The following is an 8,294-nucleotide window of genomic DNA, read 5'->3' on the forward strand; positions in this document are numbered from 1 at the left end:
TCAGAGGTTTCAGCCCATGGTCACTTAGCCCTGTTGCTTTGGGTAGCACAGAAATCATGTGAAAGAAAGTTGCAGAAAAGACCTATTGACCTCATGGTGGCCAGGAATAAAAAAGAGAGATAAAAAGAGCCTGGGGTCCCTTCTTACCTCCAGTAACCTACCTTCCTCTGACTAAACTCCAACCCTTAAAGATTTTGCCACCTCCCAGTATCACCACTGGGGACCAAGCCTTAAACATATGTGCTTTTGGTGGCTATTCAAAGTACAGACTAGAACACCATTTATTCCTGTGCTTGCTTTCAAATTTTTTGAGAGTCAGAAGTGGAGGTTTATGTATAGTCAGAAGTGGAGCTGCTGAGTCACATGGCGATTCTATGTTTAATATTTTTGGGGAAACCCCATACTATTCTCAGCTAAACTTAACACCAAGTCAACAAGCATTTATTGAACATCTGTTATGTTACCATGTAAAATAGTATGGCCTTTAGGAGCTCCCATACAGAGAAGACTACATACATGTGGAAAAATACAACATGAAGAGTGGCTGCCCCAATGCTGCAGCTCTAATAACAGTGCCCTAGAGGGCCTGCGGGTGTGGGCCTGAGTCTCTGTGAGATAAGCAGGGCATACTCTGAAAGCAGTGCAAAAAGGAGGTCTTTGCTTTAGGTGGATCTGTGCCCCTTTCCTCTGGCCTGCAATCTGGTTTCTCCTTGGCCTTTCTCAGGGAGAAGCTTCCTTCTTTGCCTATTAACCATGCCAGTTCAGTTTGAGGATGGAGAAAAGCTATGCTCTGAAACCAGGCACCTGGCAGACCCCCAAGGAAGCTGATCCTGGAGGGGTACCATGTACATAGTTGTGGTGGTTAATACATTATGTCAACTTGAGGGGTCAGAAGCTTAGCTGGTTAGGCTCAGTGACTCCATGCCCTAGGGTGTGGAGGCTCCACCCTAGGACATGGGAAACCCTGCGTTAGGGTAGAGAAGGCCCACCCCTGAGTGACTCAGCATTTAAAGGATACATAAAGGGGTTGAGGAAGGCTTCCGGGTAACCCATTTTCTTGGGGGAGTTCTGATCTTTGCAGTGCACCACTTCCTTGGAGGAGTTTGATCACTGCATCCCTCTGATCTTCGCAGCAGCCATGGCCATTTCCTTAGAGATGCTCTGGTCTTTGCAGTTGACATGGAAGGAAGATAGAGGCTTGATAGATGCCACAGCTGCTGCTGCTGCTCTACTCTTTGTTGTTTTCTGCCTCCATGAACTGCTTCCATCTGTCTTGGAGCCAGTGGAGTATGGACTAAAGCCTCAACTAACTGTGAGCTCAATGAATATTTCCTTCCTTCATTTTAGGTGTTGGGTATTTGTCCCAGCAATGAAAGAAGAATAACTGAGACAGAATTTGGTACCAGGAGTGGGGCCATTGCTGTGACTATACCTGACAATGTAGATTATGAGTTTTTGGGAATGGCTTATCGGAAGAGACAGGAAAGGTTTGGAGAGGTCGCCTACTAGTGAAGATCTGGAAGGCCTTCAGCTCTTCTGTATGGGAGATTCATGTCAGAGCTTAGAAGACCAGAATGCTGATAGAAAGCCTGCCTGTAAAGACCATGCTGTGGGTGCTGGGCCTCTCCAAGTAAAGATGGAAGAACACAATTACAGCTTTTCACTGACAACCTTCAGCCCATCTGGTAAGCTTGTCCAAATTGAATATACATTGGCAGCTGTAGCTGGAGGAGCCCCTTCAGTGGGAATTAACACTGAGAATGGTGTGGTATTAGCAACTGAGAAGAAGCAGAAGTCCATTCTGTATGATGAGTGAAGTGTACACAAAGTTGAGCCAATTACCAAGCACATAGGTTTGGTGTAGTGGCATGGGCCCAGATTACAGAGTGCTTGTGCACAGAGCTTGGAAATTTGCCAGCAGTACTACCTTGTTTACCAGGAGCCCATCCCTATAGTCCAGCTGGTACAAAGTGTAGCTTCTGTGATGCAGGAATATACCAGTCAGGTGGTGTTCATCCATTTGGTGTTTCTTTACTTATTTGTGGTTGGAATGAGGGACGGCCATATTTATTTCAGTCAGACCCATCTGGAGCTTACAGTGGAAGGCCACAGCCATGGGAAAGAACTATGTGAATGGGAAAACTTTCCTTGAGAAAAGATATAATGAAGATCTGGAGCTTGAAGATGCCATTCACACAGACATCTTAACCCTAAAGGAGAGCTCTGAAGGGCAAATACAGAAGATAACATAGAGGTTGGCATCTGCAATGGAGCTGGCTTCAAGAGGCTCACTTGGACTGAACTTAAGGACAACTTGGCTGCCACTGCATAATAATGAAGTGACTGAGTGACCTGAAATTTCAGATACTTAAACATGTTTAAAGTATGTTTTGTTTTGCAGACCTTTTGCATACTTATTTCTACATGGTTTAATGGACTGATGTTTTTAAAATGACACTTATAAATCATAATACACTGGTAAATCCAACTTCCAGGTTTTTAGGAGTTAGTAAAATTTTAACATTTTTCCTGGAAAAAAAAGACCAGGATGCAGAGGTTTGTGCTGTGAAGAAGGACTGCATTGGTTGTTGGACTGCGGGTGACTTGTGTTATGGCTTGGCAGAAAGTTTGTCTTCATTTTGTTCCTGTCCAGAGACTTTGCCTGAATCAAGATTAAACACAGTGGAATAGTTAATCTTGCAAAAGAAATGTCAAGGCAGTCAAATGTTGAGTCAGTGGCATGGCTATTGTTGAGAGCTTTAAGTCAGATATATGTTGTGAGTCAAGAGCAAAGAGCCTAGCAGATGATTTAAATGTTGCAAGTTGGGCCAGAAAGGAAGCACTAGGAAGGCTGTGGACTGCAAAGATAGAGCTGAGATCTCCATTGCTGAGGAGGAACAGGAAAGTAGAAAAGATGTCCTGAGGGCATCACAGGAGGTAGCAGGTTCTTGCCCTTTGCAGCCTCAGAATCACAAGGATGAGGGACTGTGCTTTAAGGAGAAAGCTGCAGAGCCCCATGTTCCACACCAGATTCCAGAATGGTGTCAGCGTAGAAAATTTGTTCCTCAGAATCAGCGTCAGAGGGCTCAGCAATCCAGGCACTCAAGTCCTACAGCTAAAAACAAAAACAGCCTGGCTACTGCTCCAGCTGGCAGCAGCTCTTGGAATTATCTACATGGTTTTAGGTGCATTCTGAATGCAAGGTTTCTGAAGTTAAAAAGGCTTCCACCCAGGCTGGCCAGATAGCTTAGTGGACTAAAGCACCAGCTTAGGCAGAGCACAGTGGCTGGGGTTTGATCCCCAGTGTGCCATGCTGGCCCCGCCCCCAGGGCATGCTGAGAGGCAATTGAGGCTGGGAGTGGTGGTGGGCACCTGTAATCCCAGCACTTGGGAGCCTGAAACAGGAGAACCACTATGAGTCTGATCTATGTAGTGAGACCCTGTAGATCCTGTACTAAATACATTTAAAAAAAGAAAGAAAAGTCTTTCACCTAAATTCCAGAAGGCCTGGGAGAGTAGGCAATATGCCCCTAAGAGGGCAGTGTATAAAGCTGTGAGTGAGAAGCCTATTCAACGGAAACCCCAAAAGTTTGGAAAAGACAGAAACATGGATTGTCTGAGAAAAGCTGCAAGGAGGGAGCAAAGCCAGCCCCAGAGAAAAGCCAAGGGAGCTACCAGCAGAAGTGTCATAGGGGTGGAGCTATGTAAGGCATTTGGAGCTCACAACTCATTACAGATTGCTTTGGATGTTGAACTTGGAAATACAGGACTTAATGTTTGTCATTCTGGATTTTGGACATGTTTTGGTCCCAGTGGTTTGTATCCTGCTGTGTATACCTTTTGGAATGGTAATGTTTATTGTGTATCTTTGAATGTGGGAAGTGCTTAACTTCATTTGCACAGGGCCTCATAGCTAAGAGTTTGCCTTAGGTCTTGGAGGAGACTCGGGACTTGGACTTTTCAGCATTGCTGAAACTGTTAAGACTTTGTCAACTCTTGCAGACTAAGTGCCTTTTACATAAAGGGATGTGCATGAATCTTTGGGAGTACCCAGGGGTAAAATGTTTTGATTCTCATGCAATATAATGTTGGTAGACTTAATAGTGATTCATAAGGATTGTTAAAGCTGTCTTGTAATGTCCAAGGTGTGAAGAGTTAATAAGCATGTCCTTGTATCTAGAGAGTGGTTTAAAGAAGTATAAGTATAGTTGCCAAGTTGACAAGGGCTGAATTGTGGTGGTTGACACATTGTGTCAACTTGAAAGGTCAGATGCTTAGTTGGATAGGCTCAGTGAATCCATACCCTAGGGTAGGGAAGGCCTGCCCCTGAGTGACTCAGCATTTAAAGGATATATAAAGGAGTTGAGGGAGCTTTCTGCGTGCCCTACTTCTTTGGAGGAGTGTCAATCATGCAATGTGCCACTTCCGTGGAGGAGCTTGATTATAAAGCCATTCCACTTTGAAGGAGCTCTGATCTTCACAGCAGCCACTGCCACTTCCTTGGAGAAGCTCTGGTCTTCATAGTCTGTGTGGAAGGAAGAGAGAGAGAAGCTTGATAGATGCCACAGCTGCCGCTTCTCCTCAGCTCTTTGTTGTTTTCTGCTGCCGTGAACTTCTGCCATCTGCTTTGGAGCCAGCAGAGTATGAACTGAAATCTCCACTAACTATGAGATAAATAAACCTTTCCTTCCTCATTTCAGGTGTTGGGTATTTGTCCCAGCAACAAAAGAAGAGTAACTGAGACAACAGTGGATCAGATCACTTCCTTCACAGAGAAGGAGGAGAGCAGCCCCAAACCTGGGTGTTACATGCTACCGACAAGGCCTGGTCTGTTCTAACCATCTTGTTCTCCTGAGTCCACCTGCAAGGTGGACTGTCCTGAATTTGGGCCACTTATAATGTCATGATTCTCCAGAGGGCCCAAGAACAGGGATGGCTCTGAGAGAGAGCAGATGAGCTCAGCTGGAACAGGCATCTGCCTCTAGGAAAGTTGTGGCCAAGACCAGCACGATCTAATGGGCTAGACAGAGATGAGGACCCAGCTGTTCCCCATTCTCAGAGACTCAAGAAGGCCATGGTGGCTCCATTTCTCAAGTGGCACTGAAGGAAAGAAGATGAATTTCCAACTAGCTGACTCCTGCTCACCCAAACCTCAGATCCCCCAACCACAATAACCAGACTTTAATAACCAGAAGCCAATAAGCTTTGGCACCCCACCTGATGGGGCCTTCTGAATCACCAGAGGAAAATGAACTTCAATTTGTTTTTTGTACTTATTGTTTTTTGTTACATTTGACTGTCCTGAATTTGGGCCACTTATAATGTCATGATTCTCCAACTCTTCAAGCTGTGCTGTCGCCAGTTCCCTGACTGGTTCCTGTGAAAGAAGAGCAGAGGAAGCTGGGGGATGGGACGCTAAAAAGTCTGGAGAACAGCAGCTGTGTGGGAAATGAGCAAAACTGCGTGTAGGTGCCACTCATCCGTGTCTCATTCCACCATGCTGTGGCCAGCATCACACACAGAGGAGGACTTGGCCACTCCCCCAGCTGCCTCATGCATCCCTCGAAGGGGAGGTACTGTTTAGCTTCTGAACAAGTGAGGCTTTGGATGTCGATGGAATAACTCAGCCATCAAGTTTGAGCTCAGCAGCACCATTGGGTGTTAACAGGCAAATCTCCTGCTACCCAGGAGGCCCCTGACCCATCTCTAGCAAATGATTCACTCATTCCCTGACCGGAGACTCTGGAATCTCCCAGGAGCAACACACAATCTGATCTCCCTCATCCTCAGGCAGTGCGCTCCTCATACCTCAGCCCTTACCAGGCAAAATGTCCTTTCCTTCAAGTATGTCAGACAGGGTGACTCATTCTCTGTGATCAAGTTAACCCAAACACAAGCAGGTCCAGGGCGACAAAACCCTGGGCTTCTTGAGAAGCAAGGGATGAGGCAGAAAGGAAGATGGTGAAATGGAGAGGGTGGGGTTTGATGCTGGTTGTTACAGCCACACAAAGACACTGAGCATGGTACAGAGAACTACTAAGACTGCTTCAAATCTTAGAGGCATCTAAGGACACCTGAGGGTGTGACCCTGCTTGTCTAGCACAGGCGCACAGTGGGATATAGTTAAGTACCATGATGTAGCACAGTTAAACACACATGTGCTGGTTGTGGCACTGTGTAAGAATGTAAATATTAGGGCTGGCCTGATAGCTCAGCAGACTAAAAGGCCTGCTTAGGCAGAGTGCAGTGGCTGGGGTCTGATCCCCAACCTGCCATGCCAGTCCCACCTGTGGGACACACTGGGGTGGTGATTGAGACTGGGCATGGTGGCACGTGCCTGTAATCCCAGCATTTAGGAAGCTGAAAACTGGCGAATCACTACAAATCCAATCTATGTAGTGAGACTCTGTAGACCCTGTCCTAAATACAGGGGAAAAAAAAAAAGAAAGTAAATATGAGACAACAACCTTCATAAGAATTACACAATAAAAACGCAGGCAGGTCTTGGACTCTTAGGCCCTGCTCTGCTGCATGCTTCTTACTACTGTTGCTGATGTCTTTCACACATGAGTTTTTAAATTTAATTTTATTTTTTTGCGGAACCAGAAATTGAACTCAGGCCTTTGTGCTTGCCAGGGAAGCGCTTATTCCACTGAGCCATCTCCCCGGCCCCACACATGAGTTTTTAATCTTGGACCTCACCTATGAAAATTTCCCCTCGGCAACCTGAGTGGGCAGACACATGGGAACATGTGATGTGTCTCTGTGGTGAACCACAGCCATACAAATGACACAGAGACTCTGCAGGAAGCTTCTGGAATCAATCCTTACTGGCTATGGCCAGGTTGTAGCTTTCCACTAACCTCTATAGCCACCAGTACTTGGCACCATGGAGCACACAGATGTGCTTGGCAATGCATCGAGTTCTCAGCAAATCCCCTGTTTATAAGGGGAACTAAACTACAATAAAAGGTAGAAAATTATTATCATCTAAAGAGCGGTGCACTGATTCTTGGCCTTTCAGCTAATGTCTAGTGTAAAGAGAGATGGAACATGTACAGTATCTGGTAATCTAAATAGCTAATTTAAAGACAACATGATGCAATACAGCAAATATTGCTGAATTTGTATTATTTTGTGTAGTGAAATTTGGTATCATTTCTAGTTTTTTTAAATTTTGTATTCTCTTTAAAAAATAAAAAAGAGAGATGGAGCAGACTCCACTCAATGTGTGTGGCAGACATCATGGTTAACTTCCCAGGCATTCTTTCCTTCCTGCTGACAAAATTTTGATCATGAAGGGATGGAGTAGTTAGTGTGGTGGGTCAACCTGTAACACCCAGCTGAACTGAATCAGTGGGGGCGGCCCACCTGGGCATTCTGGGTGTGGGGGGGCCCACCTGAGCATTCTGGGTGTGGCTGGCCCTCAGCTGCATTCTTTGGGTCTCTGGTGCTTAAACAGATCTCTTGTACTGTTCTGCATTTGATTCTTTGGATCAATATTATAAAATAAGCCTACACAGGGGCCGGGGGTTTGGTCCCCGGGCCTGCTGTTCTGGCCCCGCTCCCAGGGCATGCTGAGATGGAGATTAAAACTGAGCATGGTGGTGCACACATGTAATCCCAGCTCTTGGGAGGCTGTAGACAGGTGGATCACTACGAGTCTGATCTAGTAGTGAGACCCTGAACACCCTGTAGACCCTTCCCTAAAATACAAAAAATAAAATAAAATAAGCCTACAAATTTTGTGGCTTATATTAAATTTATTCCCTTGTAAACCCTGACTACGATAAAATTTGGTACCAGGAGAGTGGGGCCATTGCAGTAATGTTGCCTGGCCATGTGGTTTAAGAGCCTTCAGAAATAATTTGGAAAGGTTTTGAGAGGCTGGCTGAGGAGGCAGCCCTTGAACACTAGAAATTATATTGAAGACTCTGGTCAGAGCCTGGAAAATCAGAGTACTGATGGAAATGCTGTCAGTTAAAATGAGGGTCAGGAGGGTTCTACTGAGAAGGACTGAGTTGGCTGCTGGATCCCAGGTGGTGCATATTGTGCTTTCGCGTGGAGTTGGTCTGCGGGTTGCCTGTGTGAGAGATGCTGCCTGGGTGACCGAAAAATTTCAGTGCAGTCACCTTTTGGGACAGTGGCATGGTCACCATTGAAGGCTTTTGGGCAGATCTGTAGTGCAAATTAAGAGCAGAGAACCAGCCGGGTGATTTGAGGCATTTGGCCAGAGGGAAAGCTCCAGTGGAGCTGTGGGTTGCAAGAATGAACCAGAGGAGAGCATTGTTGCT

The 8,294-nt window shown here is 45.9% G+C and overlaps 1 pseudogene; it reads left to right on the forward strand.

Moving 5' to 3' along the window:
* The first annotated feature begins 1,636 nt into the window (after positions 1-1,636).
* Positions 1,637-2,332, forward strand: LOC101591178 (annotated as a pseudogene).
* Positions 2,333-8,294: the final 5,962 nt, after the last annotated feature.

Source organism: Octodon degus, unplaced genomic scaffold, assembly GCF_000260255.1.
Source record: "Octodon degus isolate 3935 unplaced genomic scaffold, OctDeg1.0 scaffold00122, whole genome shotgun sequence".
Classification (NCBI taxonomy): Eukaryota; Metazoa; Chordata; class Mammalia; order Rodentia; family Octodontidae; genus Octodon; species Octodon degus.